Source organism: Nesoenas mayeri, assembly GCF_963082525.1.
Source record: "Nesoenas mayeri genome assembly, contig: SCAFFOLD_35, whole genome shotgun sequence".
Taxonomy (NCBI): Eukaryota; Metazoa; Chordata; class Aves; order Columbiformes; family Columbidae; genus Nesoenas; species Nesoenas mayeri.
In genome coordinates this window covers 112,249-132,157 of record NW_027659961.1, presented here as the reverse complement: position 1 = coordinate 132,157, position 19,909 = coordinate 112,249, and the positions used below count along the sequence as shown (strand labels likewise).

At 50.9% G+C, this 19,909-nt stretch overlaps 1 pseudogene across 1 annotated transcript; it reads left to right on the top strand.

Moving 5' to 3' along the window:
• Positions 1-4,928: 4,928 nt before the first annotated feature.
• Positions 4,929-5,861, top strand: LOC308052542 (olfactory receptor 14J1-like; annotated as a pseudogene). Its single transcript has one exon. The product of its transcript is annotated as an olfactory receptor 14J1-like (transcript).
• Positions 5,862-19,909: the final 14,048 nt, after the last annotated feature.

Sequence of the window (19,909 nt, the reverse complement as noted above, 5' to 3'; positions counted from 1 at the left end):
GTTATTGTGACCGAAGTGCAGCACCCTGCACTTGGCCATATTGAACTTCATCCCATTGGAATCAGCCCACTTTTTCAGTCTATCCAGATCCCTGGTGTCTGAGTTTGCTCAGGTCACCCCTGACTTGAGCCCCATCCACTGCTGGGTGTTCTCCAGACTCCTGCCTTCAGGAACAAAGTCCCAGGAGACCTTGCTGGTGAAGATGGAGGCAAAAAAGCCATGAACAACCTCAGTCCTGTGTGATTCTACTCTTACAAAGTTCAGTAGCAGGCCCACGATCACCCTGTCTATTCTTTCACTGCAAGTTAAGCCCTGTCAGCTCATCTTGCTGCCCTTCCCGTGCAGGTATAAAGTCCAGAGGAGCTTTGTCATCATCCCCACATCCATGGACAAGGTTTCTAAATTCCTCCTTTGCAGCTTCCCCTGCTCCCAACTCCTGTGTGCTGCCTTTGTGCCCTGGAGCTCCATCAGTGCAGAGAAGCAGCCTCATGAGATAAATGCTTCTTTTCATGGGTACTTGGAGAGATCATTCTTGTGCTTGGAGCAGCCTGTCCTGTAAGGCTTATCAGATTTCCTGAGCTCCTTCACCCTTCAGATCTACTTCCATGTCTCCACTTTGCCCACCATCCCCCAGTATGTCCAAGTCTTCTCCTCTGGAGCCCACCAGCCTGTGCTCTGCTGCTGGCCTTCCTCCCTCCCCTCTGGTGCCTGGGACCCCTCTGTGTCCTGCTCACAACAGTCAAGGTGGACACTGCTGTTCACATCCCTCACCAGGCTTTCCTTGTTTCCCAGTTCCATATCCAGGTGGGCATCACCGTTGTTGGCCCATCAGGCAGCCATGTGAAGCAGTTGGCCCAAGAACCTTTGGACTGTTGGCAGCTGCAGATTTGCCTGGCCAGTGAATGTCAGGGCAATTACAGTTCCCCATAGGAACATACTCATTGATTGGAAACTTCCTCACGTTGCTTAGAGAAGATCTTGTCCATTTCTTCTCCATGATCAAGTAGTTTGTAAGAAATAACACATTGTCACCCTGTATCGGGCTTATATGGCAAAGTCTTGGAACTAGGGGTGAGTGTGGGTATGCTACAGTTCTCACCTCTCTGAGAAAACAAGAGGAGTTTGGTCAATGTCAGACAGAGCTGATTTAGCTGCTCCAAGATGGACCCACTCCTTGCCCAATCTGAGCCACTCAGTGATGCTGGCAGCACCTCTGGGATATTGTATTTGAGAAAGGGTAAAAAACGCTGCACAACAGCAGGTGGGAGAGAAGAGGGAGGAGATGTGAGAGAAAAGCACTGCAGACACCAAGGTCATATCCCATAGGGCCCAAGAGGGTCCCTCAGCAGGCCAAATCTTGCTCTCCTGAAATCCTGCTCTTGGCCTTGTTCTCATCTCCCAGGAGCCTCAGCTCCACTTTCCCATCCCTGACTGTTCCATCCTGACCAACTCTTTCTGGTTTGTAAGTGTGAAGTCCCACAGGGCACCTCACCCCACTGACTCCTCAGTCACCCGTGTCAGGAAGATGTTGTCAATGAGCTCCAAAACTCCTGGATGGCTTGTTCCTTGCAGATATTGGGATATCTCAGGTCTGCCACGAGGACACAGCCCTGGAAACATGAGGCTTCTTTCATTTGTCTGAAGGAGGCCTCATCTCATTCCTCTTCCTGATCAATGGGCCTGTAGTTGATGTTCAGTCACCACAACATTGCCCATGTTGTTCTGCCCTCTCATGCTGACTCCTCAACGTTCAGCTGACATTGCCTGTCCCAAGGCAGAGCTCCACACATTTCTGCTGCTCTTCCACATGAAGGGAAGCTATCCCTTTGACTCCAGACCTCTGGCACTTTGAGTATCAGACACACAAGACCCCAGTGTTTCCCCAGGACATGATATTTATACTGTCCTGGAACACCTGATGCTGTTATGTTGGGAGAGACACCCTCATCAGGATAAGCCATCTGCGTGCAAACTTTAATAGCTGAGCAAATGGAACTTCAGTCCAGGGAGAGTACAGACCTTGTGAATATCTGGTGTTCGCCCATCAGAAATCTCTGAATTTTCACAAGATGAAATGACGAGTTCTCAGTGACCCTGAGGAGAAGGGCCTGGGCACTACAAGGTCCCCACACCAGCCCGTGGTCTACGCTCCCCATGAACAAGGCAGCTGCACACGGGGCTGCATGAGGAGGAGCGTGGGGACCCAGACACCTGCAGTTCTCACCCCATTCGGTTCAGCACTGGTGTGACCCACACACACCGGTGTGTGCCAGTGTGCGGCTTCCCAGTTTGGAGAAGCAGGGAGGAACTGGAGAGTGCAGGGCTGTGCCAAGGCAGGTTCAGCACCTTGTGCACATGGTGTGGGGTGCTGAGGGACATGGGCTGCTTTGGCCCAGCAGCGCTGGGGAGGCTGCAGCAGTGCAGGAGTAGCCTGAGAGTGCTTGAAGGGCGGTTTCAGAGGTGGTGGAGGTTTCTGCATAGTGGGAAACAGCATGAGAAAGAAATAATGGCCCAAAGAGCAACTGGGGAGGTCCAGGCTGGACATGAGCAGAAAGGAATGTGATGGAAGGGCAGTGCTGTGGTGGAGCAGGTCAGCAGAGGGAGTCTGCATCAGCCCAAGGCTTTGTGCTTCAAGGACCAGCTAGGGAGGATGGAGAGATCTCAGCAAAGGAAGGAAGATGCTCAGACAAGAGTAAGGTGGGGCAGCAGGGGGGATGTCTCCCGCCTTCAGGGAAAGAGGTGCAGGGGATGCCACAGCACAGGACAGGCTGTCGTGGAGATGATCACGGGATGGAAAGAGGCTGAAAGCCCCACCAGACATGAGCTCCTTCTCTCCTTGTCTATGGCTGTTGTCTGCACCTCTGATGCCTGTGAGGAGACACCTTGTCTTTCCAGCACAGGGGCCTCATGGCCTCCTTGTCCCCAGCCAGAAACCTGGGATGGGTGGGACCATAGTCCTGCCCTTGGCCTTGCACAGCCCCACATCACACTGTCCCAGGAAGGGCCTGGGCAACGTGGGAGGGACAGGATCTGACTTCCCATGGTACAATGTCAGGGCTTGGCCTTTGGTTAAAGAAACACAACCAGGTTTCCTCAGCATCAGAGAGATATCTTTACTTTGCTATTCCTGACCTCCACTTTTCTTCTCTAACCAAACCTGGATGTTTTTTCTCAGTAGGTTCCCTCAGTGGGACCCATTAACAGTACAAGAAACTTTGGAGTTTGAATCTACCTTTGACTTCTTGAGAAGTTTCATCACCTTCCTCCAGGGTCTGAGGTCCATGGACTCAGCACCAAACCAACCAGAGGGGTCATTAAAGTGACTTGGGCTGCTCCTGTGGTGCTGAGCTAGGCTGGGCTCCTGGGACACAGGGAGCTCATGGCAGCGGCAGCGCTGCAGAGAGACAGCTCTGCCCAGGAGCAGCTCCTCTGCACACGCAGCAGGGCTGAGGGCTCTGCATGGGGATCTCAGGAGATGAGCAAGGCAGAGAGAGATTAAAGGTGGTCAGGACTCGAGGATGACTGAGAGCTCACTGGTGGAGAAACCTTTGCAGACCTTGCCATGGTAAGTCTCTGGTGCAGGGCAGTGCAGCTGTAGCTCCTGGAGGCATCTCCTGAAACTGGCACAGGCACAGCTTGTGGGATCTGTAAGGATGGGGCTCTTGTCAGGCCATGTTGAACAGCTGTGAAGCCGGGTGAGCACCCAGGGGTGCCCAGGGCTGTCCTGCAGAGCAGGGTTCCTGCAACCCAGGGCTATGCCAGGCAGGGACTCTGCCGCCTGCCAGGGTCAGCGCTCAGCCTGCCCGGGAGATCCCATGGCAGCAGCTGTGGGGGGAAGGAGCGACCCCCGGCAGGGCAGGCAGGGAGCTTGTGGGCTTGAAGGGGGCTGTGTGGGTCGGGGCTGCTCAGAGCTCCAGATCCCCCCACAGACATGGCACAGGGTCTGTCTGGACAATGACAGCAATACAGGAACAGCTGCCAGGGAAGGAGTCTGTGCTTTCAGTTTTCCACTCTTGGTTGGCTGGGTATGCAGTGGGAGATGGGGATTTATTTCTGTCTTTGGAGAAGACACTGAGACCACAGCTCTCATTAGGACGTGTCTGAGCTGGTCCTGAGCCCCTGCACACACAGAGCTGCCCCTGGGCAGTGCCAGGAGGTGTGAGCAGGACAGAGCTGAGCACACAGCGCGTGGGACGGGGTCTGTGACACTGACAGGGAGCAGACCAGGGACAGACACACAGCTGCAGGCAGCACAGACATGGGCAGGGAGAGGGATGTGGACCTGAAATGCTTGTGACGGGATACAGGACCCCCTGCAATCCCCTGCAGTGCAGACACATTTCCCAGTGCAACCCCTGGTCTCCTCTCCTCCCCAGCAGACACTCTGCCCCAAAGCCATGGAGTCCAGGTCACGAGTCTCCACCTCAGTAGCTGGACCTCCAGGTGAAGGGTTCCTGGAACGGGGTACCCAAAAAAGGTGCTAAAAGTGCTTGCTCTCCAGTGTCATTATGTGAGTGGCAGCAGCACAGCCGGGTCAGGAGAAGGTTCCACAGCATGCCCATCTGCCTTTCTGTCCTTGCTTAATTGTCTGGTAGTACTGCAGTGTTCTTCCCTGTATCTCCACCTGTCCATGGTGCTCTTGCCCTCTGGAGTTGGGATGAGAATGTGGGGCCATTTTTGTTCTGACAGCACCACAGGGGGTCTTGACCCAGAGGTGTGTTCATGGTATCTAGATGCCCAAGCTGCATTTTAAACTGTGATGAACTGTTTTTCTCAGCTGGTAGAAAGAGAGAATGAGCGGAAACATCCTTCCATCAGGGAGGGGGTTTTCCATGAGAAACAGCATGTTTATTTTCCTCAGAGAAGTCTCCCGTAACTTGTCACTGTCCTTTCCTCCTTGCACAGGTCCCCATGACCAGAAACAGCCAATGTCCAACAGCAGCTCCATCACCCAGTTCCTCCTCCTGCCGTTCACAGACACACGGGAGCTGCAGCTCTTGCACTTCTAGCTCTTTCTGGGCATCTACCTGACTGCCCTCCTGGGCAACGGCCTCATCATCACCACCATAGCCTGGGACCAGCACCTGCACACCCCCATGTACTTGTTCCTGCTCAACCTTGCCCTCCTTGACCTGGGCTCCATCTCCACCATTGTCCCCAAGTCCATGGCCAACTCTCTGTGGGATACCAGGACCATTTCCTATGCAGAATGTGCTGCACAGATCTTTCTGTTTGTCTTTTTTGTTTCAGGAGAGTATTGTCTTCTCACCATTATGTCATACGACCGCTACGTTGCCATCTGCAAACCCCTGCACTACGGGACCCTCCTGGGCAGCAAAGCTTGTGTCCACATGGCAGCAGCTGCCTGGGCCACTGGGTTTCTCTATTCTCTGCTGCACACGGCCAATACATTTTCACTGCCCCTGTGCAAGGGCAATGCCCTGGGCCAGTTCTTCTGTGAAATCCCACAGATCCTCAAGCTCTCCTGCTCACACTCCTACCTCAGGGAACTTGGGCTTCTTGCGGTTTGGATATTAGTAGTATTTGGCTGTTTTGTGTTCATTGTGGTGTCCTATGTGCAGATCTTGAGGGCTGTGCTGAGGATCCACTCTGAGCAGGGACGGCACAAAGCCTTTTCCACCTGCCTCCCTCACCTGGCCGTGGTCTCCCTGTTCCTCAGCACTGCCATGTTTGCCTACCTGAAACCGTCATCCATTTCCTGCCCATCTCTGGACCTGGTGGTGTCTGTTCTGTACTCGGTGGTGCCTCCAGCAGTGAACCCCCTCATCTACAGCATGAGGAACCAGGAGCTCAAGGATGCTCTGTGCAAACTCATATCCCACTTTTTTCTAAAGCAATAAACTGTCCATCCTCTTCTACACAGGAGTTTTAATGTAGCTAATTACAAGCCCAGCCTGTCAACTGGATTTTCTGGTGTTGTTTGTTGTTTTCTTATTGTGATAATGTTGTCAACCTCTTTCTAATTCACTGCTGGCTTTTCTTTTATAACTGTTGGCTGCTTAAATGAGCAGCAGTGCTCTCCTTGTCTCTAAAAAGAATAAAAGGCTCTTAAGTGACTTGTTTTTCACTATATCCTTCCTGCAAAGGCTTTTTGGAGCTGCAGGGACAGTTCCTGTGCGTGGGTGGAGGGGAAAACAGCTCTGGCATGTCAGCCCTGCCAGGGAGCAGCAGCGCTTGTTCTTCCAGAGCTGTTCTGCTTCCACTCCACCCTCTCCTTCTCATCCCTGGTGTTGGTGCAAGGCCTGAGTGCTCTGGCAGCTTGGTCACCGTCCTGCTGTGTGTCAGTGCTGTGGGCGCAGGCAGGGACAGGCAATGGGCACTGCTGTGACAGAGCTGACCTCAGTAACAGTACTTGCACAAGGAAAAGTGATCTTCTTTGAGCAGTGCATGATGGTTTATATCTTCTTGCAAAGTTTCTCTCAAGCTTATTCCTAAAGAAGTGGCTACAGATGAAACATCCGTGTGCAGCTGAACAGTGTGTGTGTGCAGGGCTGCCACACAGCAGTGTCCTCTCAATCCAGGCTCCTGCCAGAGACCTGCAGGACCAACAGAGCAGGGGCTGGGCTGTGCGCCTGTGCACTGGACACCCCGTGGAAGGAGCCCCAGGTCAATCACCATGGACTGGGCCCTCACAACCACCATTTCCAGCACTGACCTCTCACCCAAGTTCAGAGATCTTTGTCCCTCCATGGAATTACACTGAATGTTACACTGAATGAGTAGGTGAGAGGTTCATGTTTGCTTTGTACTGATGAGATGTGAGCATGCACATCATGTACGTGAAGTGACATGAATCTGAGTCAGCCAAAACACCATCCCACATAAAATATGTAAATCCTCTGCTAACCTAACCTAAAATATCTGAATCCTCTTAGTTTTGGTCAGTGTGCTCCGCTAACAAAGATAAACGTGACGTTTAAAACACCTAATCAGAACCTGCAAAGAATACTGTCCTTGCAGCGCAGACACTCTGGAGCCTGCACAATTAGCTGAGTCTTGTTTTAACATCTGTCTCAAGATGGTTACATAAAGTGGCCTTTAGCTGAACTTTGCTCCTTTTACGCTCATTCTAATACTAAAACACACATCCCCAGGGTGGGAGCCCCAGGCTCAGCACGGGACCCTCTCTCAACAAGCATGTGTAGTGGTAAAATGGTTATGTAACCAATATGCCAATGTGTGAACACTTGGCTCTTTAGGACTGCCGGGAGGGTCTGAATGTAGGGATAACACTTGTATATAATAGATGTTCCTTCTCTATCTGTTGTGCTGGTTTCATTCCAGCATCCAGACTTGCACAACTCTGGAATAAACAAGATCTCATCTCTGGGTGTGGGACTGTAATTGCACTTCATGTAGCGAATTCACCATGAGCAACCAGGAAGAAGGAAAACAATAATAAATAAAAAAGGTAGGAGAGGACATAGAAAAGGTTTCAACATTCCATATTCCTGTCAAGAATGCTTCTCCTCTCAGATCTTTAGCAGGAAATAGATTTGATCAGTTTGATAAAACAAGTTAAGTTTTGTCCAGTCAGGTCGCGGCCCATAACGGGGGGATGGATGGATGTGGGATTATGATGGCAGTTGAGTCTCCGAAACTCATAATTGAGTGGAATGACTTTGGCTGTGAAGGGACAGTGAGGTCTGTTCTGTGTCTGGAGGTGACAGCCCAGCAGCAGGGACATGGCTGGGAAAGATATTCTGCCCAAGGGCCCACAGGTCTTACCCAGGAAGAGAGACGGGTTGTCATGTCCATCCCACCTGAGAACTTGACGGGACATCGGCAGGGACATGGTCGTGTCTGTCAGAGAAGCTGAAAGGACAGCAGCACTCATGGGATTTAGGAGATCATGGTGAGGTGACTTGTCTCTGGTCAGGTAAAAGACCACAAGAAGCCTAACGGGTTGGGTTCCCTGCATGAAGGGCAGTTTCTGAGATGGTCGAGCTTTTCTTTATAGTGTGAAGAAGCAGGAAAGAGAAAAAAGAAATCTACTTGGAAGGTGAGGAATGGATATCAGGAGGAAGAAATGTCACTGGATGGGCAGTGCTGTGGGGCAAGAGATCAGCCCATGGTTTGTGTGCCTAAGAGCAGCCAGTGAGGGTGCAGACACAGCAATAAAGGTGCAGAAATGCTGGGCTGAGAGCAGGTAGGGAAGCGAGATGGGTGTCTGCAGCCTGCAGGGAAAGAGGGGCAGGGGCAGCACCGTGTGGAACAGCCTGTGGTGGAGATGGCAAAGGGCGCTGTAAGGCTGGAAGGGACCCACAGAACCCAGGTCTGTGTCCCCTTGGCCAGGGCAGTTGTCTCTGACACTGACCCCAGGAGCAGACATGTTGTCCTCATGGCACTGGGGCCTCGCTGTCTCCTTGCAGCCCCATGGGGAAGCTGGAAGTTGTTGTCCCAGTGTTGTCCTTCCCTGGGCCTTGCACACACACATCCCACGGTCCCAGAAAGAGCCCTGAGCCGTGTGTGAGGGACAGGATCCCCCTTCCCATTGCCTGCAGGTCATGGCTCCTCCTTTCTGCTTCAGAAAGCAAATCAAGGGGTTTCTGAGCATCAGAGCTGAAGAAAAGACTCAAAGGAGACCTCATGGTGGCTACAGCTTCCTCACAAGGGGACAAGGAAGGGAAGGTACTGATCTGTTCTCTGTGGTGACCAATGATAGAACCCGAGGGAATGGAAGAAGGTTGTGCCAGGGGAGGCTGAGGTTGGACATGAGGAAAAGGTTCTTCTTTCCCTAGAGGTGCGGGACACTGAAGAGGCTCCCCAGGGAGGGGTCACGGCCCCAGCCTGACAGTGTTCAAGAAGAGACTGGACAACGTCCTCAGACACACGGGGTGACCTGTGGAGTGTCCTGTGCAGGGACAGGAGTTGGACTCCATGATCCTTGTGAGTCCTTCCAACTCAGGAGATTCCATGATTTTCATTGTGCAGATGAGATGTAAACACACACATCATGTGCATGTCCACTGTCTGCATGTGGTGAGATCAACCCAAGTGAGTACAAATGCCATTAGCTGTTCCTTGGGGTGCCATAAAGGTCAGTGGGACAGAGATGGTTTTCAGGGGTCTCTTCCAACCCGCATTATTGCAGGATTCCATGTATCTTTTCCTTGGAGAGCTCTTTCACGTCACCATAGACAGGGGAAGGAGAAAAAAAGGCAGAAACAGAGGTATAAAATGTCCCATAGTAAATACAGCAGCTCCTCTGAGGAACATTTCTCCACTCAAACCCTTGGTAGGAAATCTATTGTATAAATTTGATGAAAGCAGCTTAGTTTGATCTGCTCACACACTGGACCACAAGGAGGGTGATGGTGGGTACGATGTCGTGTGGTCACTTGTGTCTCAGGAACTCATTGTCCAGTAGGAAGCCAATGGCTGTGGAGGGGACTGTGAGGTCACTTCTGCCTCTGCAGGGGATTGGCCAACAGCAGGAACACATCTGGGAAAGGACTGTGAGGTCACACACACCAGACGAGCAATGGGGCCCAATAAGCATGGCTTGATGAAAGGCAGGTCCTGCTTGACCAGCCTGATCTCCTTCTGTGACAAGGTGACCGCTGAGCAGATGAGGGAAAGTCTGTCGTGGGGAGTGAATCCTCCACATGGGCTGTGGGTGTTGTGTCCTTAGACTGCAGTGAAACCTTTGACACCATGTCCCACAGCATCTCCTGGAGAAGTGGCAGCTCATGGCCTGGATGGTGTATGTGCGATGGGTAAAGAACTGGCTGGAAGGCGTTTTAGAGCCATTTGTCCCCTTCCTGTTCACATGGGCGTCCCATGAATGCATCACTGCTCTCTGCCCCAGTGTAGACAGGCACAATGCCTTCTCCACCTGGACCTCTCACCCATGCCACTGTTTTCTCCAGGACCCTCATCCTGGTCTGTGGAATGCCCAGAACAGTCCTCCCAAGACAGTTTGACAAAGCCTTTTTTCTACGCCTTCCCCACATCCCTGCTCAATCCCCTCATGTACAGTTCAATGACCAGAAAGGTTGGGTACAATGGGGACTTTGAGAAAAACGTTCAGGAAAGCTTTGAGGTGCACAGTGAGCCTATCAACATGTTGGCAAGCTGCTCTCTCTGAACAGGCCCAGAGGACCTGTACAGCATTTACTGTGTCCCAGAAACTCGCCTGGAAGGTTGGGATACGTAGAAAAGGTTTGGTCTGGGAAGGGACAGACAGGGGCTGGTGGAACTGGCTGGTGTGACCGTGAGACGTCTCTCCAACACCTCAGAAAAGTCCTGGCTCTCAGGGAGGCTGCATGGTCCTCTGAGAAAGAAAATAGCAAGCATGACTTATCATGGAATCATAGAATAATTGTGGTTGAAAGAGACCCTTAAGATCATCGAGTCCAACCATAACCTAAACCTGGCACTAAACCATGTCCCTAAGAGCCCCATCTATCTGTGTTTTAAACACCTACAGTGATGGGGCTCACAACCTCACTGGGCAGTCTGCTCCATTGCTTCAAATCCCTTTCCCTGAAGATTTTTTTTTTTAATATCCAATCAAAACCTTCCCATGTGCAACTTGGGGCCATTTCCTCTTGTCCTACCACTTGCTACTTATGAGAAAAGACCAACAACACTCCATGATAAAACCTCCTTTCAGGCAGCTGTAGAGAGTAATAAGGTCTCTCCTCAGCCTCCTGTTCTCCAGGCTGAATAGCCCCAGCTCCCTCAACCGCTCCTCATGAGACTGGTGCTCCAGACCCTTCACCAGCCTTGTCACCCTCCTCTGAACTCTCTCCAGCACCTCAATGTCTTCCTTGCCATGAGGGGCCTCAAACTGACCCCAGGATTCAAGGTGCAGCCTCACCTGTGCCCAGTACAAAGGGATGATCACTTCTCTAGTCCTGCTAAAGCTCTGATTAAATCAAGGCTTGAACACCTTGGTGTGACTCAGTTGGTGACAGGTTGGACTGCAGACTCCTGAGGTCCCTTCAGCCTCAGTTCTCTCATGATCCCATTGTGATGTTGGGCTCTGTTTCAGACTGGAGCAGAGCAGACGATGATGGGGCAGGATTCACCTGTGCTGTAGGTGACCATGCTGAGGGCATGGGGTGCTGTGCAAGACACAACATGATCTTGGCTTCATTCCTGCAGGCCCATCAGATGTCAGTTAATGTCAATGAACATTAAAATAAGAGGAACTGAAGACAAAGATCCAAAGCAGAGGAAGGTGTCAACATACTGTTTTTTGTTTGTTTGGTGTGGTGTCTTTTCTTTGGAGAGGAAAGAGTTTTCCAAATGTCTTCAGCTCCAGGGACACAAACACCTGGTGCCAGTGTAGATGCCCCGGGAACCCCTGCCCAGGCTCCACCTGCACTAAAAGGTGCTCTTGTCTCCCCAGGTCCTGTGTGACAGATGCCAATCCCAAGGCCAGCACCTCAGGTACACTGGGGCCCTAAAATGGCCCTGGCTGTTTATGGTGAGACAATTGATGACTGATGTACTAAGGGTAGGAGAATATTGGTCTTCCCCTGTACTTCTACTACCAACACTCTATAATTTCATCTCTCTCATCATTCAGGAGTTCCCACCTCTCCTGATTCAATGTCCCTGTCCAAGGACAACTTTCCAGCACTGTCTGGACGTTTGCGCTTCCCAGTGCTCTCAGATTTCTCCTCCACTTGCTCTTTGGTCATTCAGTGGCCTCTCAACTGTCTGGTTTCTGCTTTGAGCTTCAGGGAGTTACAAACTTGCCCCGTTCTTCAGAGCTCTAATTGACATGGCAGTCAACACTTTCATTGTGTTTATTTCTATCCTCTCCTGTCTCTCTGTCTAAAGCAGTTCTTGTGTGGGTGTCCCTTGTGGATGCTGGACCTCATCAGATCCACTTACACACACAGCTGAGGAAAGTGTTTTGCTGTTGATTGAACTGTGCAGTGTTTGCACAGGAGAGCAGGTGGAGCTGATGCGCAGGAGCTGCAGCATCTCCTGCAGAGCTCAGTGGAGAAGTCTGATGGAGGAAAAGTGGTGCAATCTCTGGTGGCCAATGAGGGAACCGGCAGACTGGGGGTGGGGGTGAGGAGCCAGGTTGTCCATATACATGACACTCAGTGCAATCCCCCACAGAACTCCCATTGTGCTGAACAGGCAGCCCAAAAGAAGAGAGCACCCTAGTCCTGAACATCTGATCCAGGCAAGAGACAGTACAAGTGCAAAAGACAGAGAGGCCCAAGGGCCAACTGAAAAACAGCAAAACATCGTAAAACTGAACTAACACTGAACTCCCAATAGAATGGAACTTCCGAACACAGCTAAGAAATGTAGCCGGAAAATGACAACTAAGGGGCTGGAAAAGGCACCTCCAGCTTTATACTGAGCATGGCGCTAATGGTAGAGAATAGCTCGTTGATTGACCAGGATGTCAATCAAGGTGCTGTCCTGTCTGTGTTCCCTCCTGCCAGTTTGCACCTGCAGCTGCACTCCAGAGAAGTCCTTGGTTTCACTGACAATAGTCAAGGTAAATTAAATAGAAATAGATAAATTAAATTAAGAAAATACACTCAGTGCCGTCCCCCGTGTAACTCCAGTCACACGGAGCAGCCAGTCCTGCAGAAGGGAGCACCTTGGTCCTGAACAGCCCATCCCAGCCAGAGAGAGCAAAAAGACAACAGGCAGAAAGGCCCAAAGGCCAACGGCAAAATGGCAGAACGGCAAAAGGCCGAACTGACATCGAACTCCTGACAGGATGAAACTTCTGAATGGAACTGACCAAACCAGCTGGAATAACCAAAGTAACGGATGTAAGAAGCCCAAAAGCCGGCTCCAGCTTTAGACTGAGCATGGCGCTAATCATAGGGAATATGTCATTGATCAGCCTGCATGTCAATCCAGGTGCTGTCCTGTCTGTGTCCCCTCCTGCCAATCTGCATCCACAGCTGGATGGCCAAAGAAGTCCTTGGTTTCCCTGACAGCAGCAAAGATACCAGTGAGTTCTGACATTCCTTTCATAGCAAATGGCAAACACTGTAAAGCTGCTGAAAGACAAAATTAACTCTATCCCAGGGAAGAAACAGTGTTATCTCATTATTCTCATAGTAAATATAAGCAAAAGACTGTACTGGCTGTGAAGGAGAGAGGTTCAAAATGCATGAAGAAAATCAACTCAGTTTCAGTAGAAACAGCACGTTTCCTCAGGCTCCCCTTCACCAGGCTAAAGAAGTTTGGGTCCCTCAACATCTCCACATGTGACCCAGACTTTCTCTGGCCACACGACAGCTCCTCCCATTCCTCCAGAATGGGGAACCTAACACTGGGACACACGGCTCCAGATGTGACCACACCAGTGCTGAGTCACGATGGACAATAACTGCCCTTGTCTGGGTGGCCACGCTCCCCCCAGTGCAGCCCAATGTGCTCGTGGGCATGTTCCTGTTTAGCACCACTGAGAACTGGCTGAACATCCAGGCTCAGAGGGTTGTGACCAGTGGCACAAAGCCCAGCAGGAAGCACCATGAGGAGCACTGAAGGACACCATATCCCCACCCAACATCTCCTCCTACAGGTGTCTCTTGGGTCCCTGGAACCACCTCAGTGCCAAGGGGGAGAGCACTGTCTGTGTGGGGTGGAGGAGATGGGGTCTGGGTCTGGAATGAGGGTCAAGGGGCAGTTTCTCCTGGTTGTTCATGCAGCAACAAGCTGGGCTGGATATCTGGAGAGAGGAACTCTTCCTAAGGGCCTCCAATGGGCTTAGGGATGGTCTAGATGCATTCAAGGACCTTTAAGTCCTTGTTGTAAAAATATATGGGCCCAGAACTGCACACAGAACTCTAGGTGAGGCCACACTAATGCTGAATACAGCAGCATAGTCACCTCTTTTGACCACATGGCCATGCTGTGTTTGATGCTCCCCATGATGGGGGCTATTGTCTTGACTGCTGTTGGACAGTGTCGTCTCCTGTTGACCCTGTGGCCAAACATCACGCCAGATCCCTCTCTGCAGGGCTGCTCTCCAGCCACTCTCTCCCAATCTACACTTGCACTCAGTGCTACTCTATCCCAGGTGAACAATCCAACTCTTGGACTTGTTCCATTTCATGCCCAGTGCTGGGTCCTGCACTTGGGTCACAACAACCCCAGGCAGCACTACAGGCTCAGGGAAGAGCGGCTGGAAATCTGCCCAATGGAAAAGGCCCTGGGGGTATTGATGGATAGTGACTGAGTATGAGCCAGCGTGTGCCCGGGTGGCCAAGAAGGCCCCCAGCATCCCAGCATGCATCAGGAATAGTGTGGCCAGCAGGACCAGGCAAGTGATCATCCCTCTCTTCTTGGCACTGGTGAGGATGCACCTCAAATCCTGTGTTCAGTTTTGGGCCCCTCACTACAAGAAAGACCTTGGGGTGCTGGGGTGAGCTCAGAGAAGGGCAACAAAGCTGGTGAGGGGTCTGGAGAACAAGTCAGACGGAGAGCAGTGGAGGTAACTGGGGCTGTTTAGCCTGGAGAAAAGAAGGCTGAGGGGAGACCTTATTACTCTCTACAGCTACCTGAAAGGAGGTTTTATCATGATGGGTGTTGGTCTCTTCTCCCAAGTTGCAAGTGATAGGACAAGAGGAAATGGCCTCAAGTTGCACACGAGAAGTTTTAGATTGGATATTAGGAAGAAATGCTTCAGGGAAAGGATTTTGAAGCAATGGAGCAGACTGCTCAGTGAGATTGTGGAGTTCCCATCACTGAAGGTGTTTAAAACACAGATAGATGGGGCTCTTAGAAACATGGTTTAGTGCCTCAAGGTTCTTAAGGATCTTAAGGATCTCTTACAACTACAGTTATTCTACGATTCCATGATAAGTCATTTTTGCTGTTTTCTTTCCCAGAGGACCATGCAGCCTCCCTGAGAGCCAGGACTTTTCTGAGGTGTTGGAGACACGTCTCACGGTCACACCAGCCAGTTCCACCAGCCCCTGTCTGTCCCTTCCCAGACCAAACCTTTTCTCCATATCCCAACCTTCCAGGCGAGTTTCTGGGACACAGCAAATGCTGTGCTGGTCTTCTGGGCTTGTTCAGAGAGAGCAGCTTGCCAACATATTGATGGGCTCTCTGTGCACCTCAAAGCTTTCCTGACCATTTTTCTCAGTGCTCCACTTGCACCCAATCTTTCTGGTCCTTGAGCTGTAGATGAGGGAATTGAGCAGGGATATGGAGATGGAGTAGAAAAAAGACTTTGTCAAACTGTCTCAGAAGGGCTGCTCTGTGCATCCCACAGTCCAGGAGGAGGCTGATGTAGAAAGCAGTGGCACAGGTGAGGTGAGAGTTCCAGGTGGAGACGGCCTTGTGCCTGTCTACACTTGGGTAGAGCAGTGATGCATTCATGGGATGCCCATGTGAACAGGAAGGGGACAAATGGCACCAGGGGACAAAATGCCTTCCAGTCAGTTCTTTACCCATCGCACATACACCATCCAGGCCAGGAGCTGCAGCTTCTCCAGGAGATGCTGTGGGACACGGTGTCAAAGGCTTCACTGCAGTCTAAGGACACAACACCCACAGCCCATGTGGAGGATTCACTCCCCACGACAGACTTTCCCTCATCTGCTCAGCGGTCACCTTGTCACAGAAGGAGATCAGGCTGGTCAAGCAGGACCTGCCTTTCATCAAGCCATGCTTATTGGGCCTGAATGCTCGTCTCATGTGTGTGACCTACTGGACTATGAGTTCCTGAGACATAAGTGACCACATGGCATCGTACCCACCATCACCCTCCTTGTGGTCCAGTGCGTGAGCAGATCAAACTAAGCTGCTTTCATCAAATTTATACAATAGATTTCCTACCAAGGGTTTGAGTGGAGAAATGTTCCTCAGAGGAGCTGCTGTATTTACTATGGGACATTTTATACCTCTGTTTCTGCCTTTTTTTCTCCTTCCCCTGTCTATGGTGACGTGAAAGAGCTCTCCAAGGAAAAGATACATGGAATCCTGCAATAATGCGGGTTGGAAGAGACCCCTGAAAACCGTTTCTGTCCCACTGACCTTTATGGCACCCCAAGGAACAGCTAATGGCATTTGTACTCACTTGGGTTCATCTCACCACATGCACACACTGGACATGCACATGATGTGTGTGTTTACATCTCATCTGTACAATGAAAACATGGACTTTTGACCTAGTGTTTCATAGAATCGTAGAATGTCCTGAGTTGGAAGGACCCACAGAATCATGGAGTCCAACTCCTGTCCCTGCACAGGACACCCCACAGGTCACCTCGTGTGTCTGAGGACATTGTCCAGTCTCTTGAATACTGTCAGGTTGGGGCCGTGACACCTCCTTGGGGAGCCTGTTCATTGTCCAGCACCTCTAGGGAAAGAAGAACCTTTTCCTCATGTCCAACCTCAACCTCCCCTTGCACACCCTTCTTCAATTCCCTTGGGTTCTGTCACTGGTCACCACAGAAAAGACCACAGAACTTTCCCTTCCTTGTCCCCTTGTGAGGAAGCTGTAGCCACCATGAGGTCTTCTGTGAGTCTTTTCTTCAGCTCTGATGCTCAGAAACCCCTTGGTTTGCTTTCTGAAGCAGAAAGGAGGAGCCATGACCTCCAGGCAATGGGAAGGGGGATCCTGTCCCTCACACACGGCTCAGGGCTCTTCCTGGGACCGTGGGATGTGTATGTGCAAGGCCCAGGGAAGGACAACACTGAGACAACAACTTCCAGCTTCCCCATGGGGCTGCAAGGAGGCAGCGAGGCCCCAGTGCTATGAGGACAACATGTCTTCTCCTGGGCCTCAGTGTCAGAGACAACTGCCCTGGCCAAGGGGACACAGACCTGGGTTCTGTGGGTCCCTTCCAGCCTTACAGCGCCCTTTGCCATCTCCGCCACAGGCTGTTCTACACGGTGCTGCCCCTGCCCCTCTTTCCCTGCAGGCTGCAGACACCCATCTCACTTCCTACCTGCTCTCACCCAGCATTTTTGCACCTTCACTGCTGTGTCTGCACCCTCACCGGCTGCTCTTTGGAACACAAACCATGGGCTGATCCAGCTCCCTCTGGGTCACCTCTTGAACCACAGCACTGCCCTTCCAGTGACATTTCTTACTCCTGATATCCATTCTCCACTTCCCAATCTGCACTTGGTGCCTTTGGTTTTTTTTTTTTCTCTGCTCCTTTTTCCCACTACTTTGGAAGTTTTACAACCTCAGAAACTGCCAATCAAGCAGAGATCCAACCTGTTATTCTTCTAGTCGTCTTGCACTTCACCAGAGAGAAGTCACTTCACCATGATCTCCTAAATCCCATGAGTGCTGCTGGCCTTTCAGCTTCTCTGGTACACATGACCATGTCCCTGCTGCTGTCCCATCATGTTCTCAAGTGGGATGGATATGACAACCTGTCTCCAAGATCTCTTCTTGGGTAGGATCTGTCAGACTTAGGCAGAGGTTCTTTCCCAGCCATGTCCCTGCTGCTGGGCTGTCACCTCCAGACACAGAACTGACCCCACAGTTCCCTTCACAGCCACAGGATTCTGATTGGTTTATGAGCGTCTGAGACACAACTGAACTCATAATACCATAACTATCCATCACCTTTTTTATGGACCAGGACCCAATCAGATAAAAGTATACTTTTTTAATCAAATTTATCAAATATATTCCCTACTAGAGATTTGAGTTGAAAAACACTCTTCAGAGGAACTGTTGTATTTTTATTGACAACATTTAGAACTTTTTTTCTGTCTTTTATTCTTTGTATTCTTCCTCTGCCTATTCTGCCTTCAAAATCCTCTCCAAGTGAAAGATTCATTGAATCTCAGAGTAACTTCGGGTTTAAAGAGAGGCCTTGTCTCACTTGTCTCACTCTCCTGCTCCAGGCAGGGTTAACCAGGCGAGGTTGTTCAAGGGTTCCTCACAACTATGCATCATCCACAGAGAAGCTGAAAGTGCACTCGTCACATCACATAGAGGGAGAATAAAGACATTTAACAGTGTTGGTCCAAGTGCTGGTCACTGAGGGATGCTACTAGTAACTGGCTGCACAGAGGACTTTGTACCGCTGATGACATCTGGCTTGATTGTCCAGCCAGCTTCCCACCCTGCTGCCGATTCTCCAGCCCAGAGATCACTGATCTGGCTACTAGGACACCAAGAAACACCATGTCTGTGACCCTGCAAAATTCCGGGTATGACGGCAGGTTGACCATGCTTTTCATGCAGATGGGCTCGATATCTGCTTTTTCCAAAGACCTCAGAAACCCTCTTAACACTTTGTCTTACTTTTGAGAGCACAACCCAGAATCACAGGCAAGGGTGACAGAGCAGACTGGAGCACTTGCAATGAGCCTGTCCCAGCAGCTGAGATGAATCTCAGTGGGTCTGTGGAGTTTGTTCCTGGAGTCACACACAGAAATGTCAGGGTTTCATCAAGCATCCACAAGTGACCCTACCTCATGGACTCCTTATGCACCCAGGGATGCTCAGAGACAGAGTCTGTCCCTTTTGCACACAGAGGCAGGAGTCACAATGTCCCTCTGGACTCTTGTTGCCACTCCCAAAGGACGGGAGACACCTCAGCCCTGTGGTGTGTCACCTGCTCTGCACTCATGTGAGATGTCCCACGTCATGTGGAATGGACACGGGGAGCTCAATTAAGGAAGCACAACCCAGTGCTGCATTCAGGCAGTTTCCCATGGGGTGTTACTTCCAACAGGAAGTGACCTCAGGACCTCGTGTGTGCCACAGGTTTTCATGGAACCCCAAGGAACAGTTGATGCTGTTTGTACTCACTCGTGTTCATATCACCTCACATCTGTGATGTGCGTGCTCACATTTCATCTGTACAAAGCAGCACAGACTGCTGAACTATTCATTGAGTGTCCATCCATGGAGGGAAGAACAAACTCTGTGGGTGAGAGGTCAGTGCTGGAAATGGTGGTTGTGAGGGGCCAGTCCATGGTGATTGACCTGGGGCTCCATCCACGGGGTGTCCAGTGCACAGGGGCACAGCCCAGCCCCTGCTCTGCTGGTCCTGCAGGTCTCTGGCAGGAGCCTGGCTGTGAGAGGACACTGCTGTGTGCCAGCCCTGCACACACACACTGTTCAGCTGTACTCTGGGGTTTAATCTGTGGGTGACTTTTGTAGGAATATGCTTGAGAGAAACTTTGCAAGAAGATATAAACCATCATGCACTGCCCTAAGGAGATCACGTTTCTATCTGGAAAGGCTGTTGTGAGGCCAGCTCTGTGACAGCAATGCCCATTGCCTGTCCCTGCCTGCACCCACAGCACTGACACACAGCAGGATGGTGACCAAGCTGCCAGAGCACTCAGGCCTTGCACCAACACCAGGGATGAGAAGGAGAGTGTGGAGTGGAACCAGAACAGCTCTGGAAGAACAAGCGCTGCTGTTCCCTGGCAGGGCTGACATGATAGACTCTTTTACCATTCACCCATCATAGGAACTGTCCCTGAACGTGCAAAAAGGAAGGATATAGTGAAAAACAAGTCACTACAGGAATGTTTATTTTGTTTAGAGAAAAGACGTGTACTGTTCCTCATTTAAACAGCCAGTGGCTATAAAAGAAAATCAGAAAATGGCTTAGAAAGAGGCTGAAAACATCATCACAATAAGAAAACAACTCATAACAACAGAAAACCAGATGACAGGGTGAGCCTGTAATTAGCTATATTAAAACTCCTGTGTAGAAGCAGATGGGCACTTTATTGCTTCAGAAAAAAACTAAGATATGAGTTTCCTCAGGGCATCCTTGAGCTCCTGGTTCCTCATGCTGTAGATGAGGGGGTTCACTGCTGGAGGGACCACTGAGTACAAAACAGACACTACCAGGTCCAGGGATGTGGAGGAGATAGAGGGGGGCTTCAGGTGGGCAAACATGACAGTGCTGAGAAACAGGGAGACCGCGGCCAGGTGAGGGAGGCAGGTGGAAAA